The 3,910-nt window shown below is 41.1% G+C and overlaps 1 pseudogene; it reads right to left on the bottom strand.

Moving 5' to 3' along the window:
- Nucleotides 1-596: 596 nt before the first annotated feature.
- On the bottom strand, nucleotides 597-1,981 carry LOC102130780 (ras-related protein Rab-5C pseudogene; annotated as a pseudogene).
- Nucleotides 1,982-3,910: the final 1,929 nt, after the last annotated feature.

The following is a 3,910-nucleotide window of genomic DNA, read 5'->3' as shown; positions in this document are numbered from 1 at the left end:
GTCCGGAATCACTTTCACTACCTGGTCATATCACCCCCTTTTGAATGTGGTGAAGAATTTTCATGAAGCCACATGAGTAGCCAATTATCCTACGAAAATATGATCAACCACATTTTGACTATATTGACAAGATACTGATTGGTTACATTTTGAAGAAAACATACAATACAAAATACAAGAAGAAGTTGGTTCTGTCCCCTCCCACTATCCCCCCTACCCAGCCACCCCCAAATACTCATCATGATTTGGTCAGAACTGGGCTCAGAGCCAGAGGTCAGGGTGACCGAGGGTGGAGGAGTTGTAGGCAACGGGTTTGTGGCTGTCACAATAACGCTGTGATAATGCTGTGGTTTCCCAGAGGGGAGCATGTGGCTACAACCAGCAAAAGAAAAGTGGGAAAGCAGTAGGAAGAGGAGGAAGTGGGAAGAGCAGAAGATCATATATATTTAAAAAGTGACTTCAGATTTAAGTCGAATTAGCATTTGTACAGAAAGGTATAGGTGAAATAACTCACTATGGCCTATGACCAAAATTATATGGAGAAATCATGGTGGACTCCTACTCCTACCCCCTTACCCAAGAGGTGGCCCAAGTCGTTAAGTACGATTGGTAAGAGTGGATTTCAAGTTGTTAAGGTGGAGAAGGTGGGGGCAGCAGCAGGCAAGGGGGACTCCATTGCTGCAACACTGGCTGGGGCTGGCCGGCTGGTTCTCCTGGAGGTCCCACACCTTGGTTTCTGTCTGGAGCACCAGCTGCATTCTGGGGCTTGTTCTTGGGAAGCTTCTCAGCTATTGCCATGAAAATTTCATTCACATTCATTGCAGCCTTTGCTGATGTCTCCATGAACAGCCAACTGTTGTTGTCTGCATAGGCTTGTGCTTCCTGGAATTCCAGGGCTTTCTTACTGGCCAGGTCTGCCTTGTTACCTGTGAGTGCAAGGACCATGTTGGGGCTGGCCTGCCTCGATAGCTCCTTCACCCAGTTCTTATCTCCAGCAAATGTATCTGTATTGGTGACGTCATAGACCATGATGGCAGCCTGGGCTTCCCAAGAATACATGGCGGCCAGGCTGTGATACCACTCCTGTCCAACCATGTCCCAGATCTCAAACCTGACTGTTGTGTTGTCCAAGCAGACATTCTGTGTGAGGAAGGCTGCTCCGATTGTGCTCTCCTGGTACTCATGAAATTGTCCCTTCACAAGGCAGAGGACAGGTTGGATTTGCCCACTGCAGATCCAGCAGAACAAGCTTAAATAGACAGATCTTATTGGGTCACGCTGTGCCTCCCCAACTCGCCACTGCTCATCCAGGTGCAGTGGTCCAGAGAGGTGGGAGCAGGGACCAGAGCCCAGTGCTGTGCAAAAAGGCATCTAGTGGGGAGAGGGACCTCCAAGGTGGCTCCGGGGCAGTGGCTTTACTTGGGGCCAGGGCTTGGACCAGCTCTGCTTCTCTCCCCAAAGGCAGTGTTCCAGACTTCATCCTCCTATCATGTTATTTTTCATTTTTATGATGTGGCTGATCAATTTTCATAGAATAATTGGCTACTCATGCGGCTTCATGAAAATTCTTCACCACACCCTAGAAGAGGTGATATGACCAGGTAGGGAAAGTGATTCCAGGCTATTCAAAAATTTCATTTCCTAGTAGCCTTTAAGCTTTGACAAAGTTTCCTATCCTCTCCTAGCTTGGCTTGGAGTAAGTAGAGCACCTAAAATTAGACCATCAAGGCTTATAACTATAAGCGTCTATCACAATGCAAAAAAAAAAGTAAACGGAGGACCAAAAGTCCTTCCCTGCCTTTTTCCTAGTGTGTAGGCCACAGAAGTTTCCTGCATCGTACCAAAAAAGAGGGTAGGAACAAACCAATTACAGCCATTACTGAATATCTAGCCAAACTAAGGTGGATAATGAGTATATCAATTTTATTCAATTTAGAAATATAGCAGTATGCTACTCTTGTACCTTTTCATACTGAGCCATATTTATATTCCCTACACTAGACTCATCTGACCACCAAACCAAACATGTTATAATCTGCTCTAAATATGTAATCCATGCAAATTGTCATATTATCCAAAACCTGGATGTTAGTGCAGACTTGAAAGGTAAAGCAAATCCAGAGGCAGTTAGAGACTGAAAAATGAAGTGTCACAGCTGGCCCTCTTCTCTTGTGAAAATGTTTTAATGACATCTTGGAAAAAGGGTTGGGCTCAGTGAAGGTAACTGAGAAAGGCTCCATGTAACTGAGAAAGGTTCCATGAAATTGCCGCATCAGAAAACAAAGCTTTTACCTAATTTCTGTGGCTGACAGGAAGAAGACATAATTTTAACCTTGATTAACATTTCTTTGGCTTTTACACTCTATAAAATTGTTCATTCATGAGCTTTCTATGGTGCCTTGTTTATAAGAAGAGGAATTTCTGCAGAAATGTTTGCAGTGCATTATTCATAAATATTTTGGTCAATAAGTAGTGATGGTGGAGGCAGTAGAAGGGCTGGAGAATAAGAGGAACTTGGTGATTAGATTCGTTATTTTTTAATCATAGAATCTCTCCATTCAATATGATTTAGAAAATGTGAAAAATGATATTTAAGCTATTGGCAGAAACATAAAAACAGTTTTGTAGCTATCTTTTTTTAGACTTGTTGAGCAACTAAGTATAATAACTATAAATATGATAAATATGCTGGGTCTAAATAGCTTAGTAACTAAGAGCCCAGTAGCTAAGAGCAGTTCCTGAAACTAGAAACTTTGAAATGCAAGCCTGTCACGGGCTTCTGTTGTACATGAACCTTTACAGTCAGAGGTTATGGAGACATTTATGTCAAGATGTTTCCAAGAGACTCTCAGCATTGACTACCATAACTAGGCTTCCACAACACCACTCAGAATTAGCTTCCTCTTGGGTAATATAATTTAAGAGATTTGGAGAAGAACCATCCAATTCCAAAATATCTTCTCCCTCATTGTTACAACGTGGGGAGTTATATCATTAGACCCTACATAGAACTTGAAAGTATTCGACAAGAGGACCCTACATATTTATTTTTCAAAAGCAACTGTTTTCAGAATATATGACTCAAAAATAATGTAACAGATGAGAAGGGATTATGGGGTGAAAGCTGCATCATCTAACATAAGAGTAAGTTCTCTTAAGTGTTCCTTTATACTCCCATGAAATCGACTGAAGAATTATTAATGAATCAAAGATAAGACTTACCTTCTTAGTAGCACATTCTGCTTATTCCTGCTAATGCATCACTACTCCACCAGCCCTTCTTCCACTTGCCATAGCCAAGTGATTTCCCTTTACTGCTACATCTTAAGACCCTCAGTGGAGCCCAGGCAACATCTGACCACTCATTCCCCAAGCCACAAAGATGGACTATTCGGCCTGTGTGTTCTGTGCAGAAAATCTTAGGCTGCTTCATTTACTAAAGGCAACAAATTTTTTTGCCCAGTATTATTGCTGTTTTTAAAATGTAGATAATATGTCAACAGTAAATGAAATCTGAACAACTAATTAAGAATTAGAAAACCACTTTTGTGATTAAAACCTGAATTACTATTAATGCTGAAAATCTTGGGAATTTTAATGAATAATGTGTCATGTTTTTATGTAGCAGGAAATTTTTGTCATGTTTTTATGAGGCAGGAAACTTTTAATTTGAAGAAACTAAAAACTCAGGAAAGCAGCAAATCTCTGTGAACATAGAATCATAAAAACCTAGGCTTGGCAAGGAAACTCCTTTTCTATTTAGATGTGCTTCATACAAATCAGTGCCCAATAATATTGTGTGGAAGAAATATTTGTGCTATACAAGGCAGGAGGATTGTGAAGCTACTGTTATCTGCGGTTATACACACAGAGAGATGTGCACACATAGACACATAGAAAAATAAATGTC

The sequence above is a fragment of the Macaca fascicularis genome, chromosome 6 (genome assembly GCF_037993035.2).
Source record: "Macaca fascicularis isolate 582-1 chromosome 6, T2T-MFA8v1.1".
NCBI classification, from domain to species: Eukaryota; Metazoa; Chordata; class Mammalia; order Primates; family Cercopithecidae; genus Macaca; species Macaca fascicularis.
The sequence above is the reverse complement of the archived record's forward strand: the minus strand, read 5'-3'. Positions and strand labels throughout refer to the sequence as shown.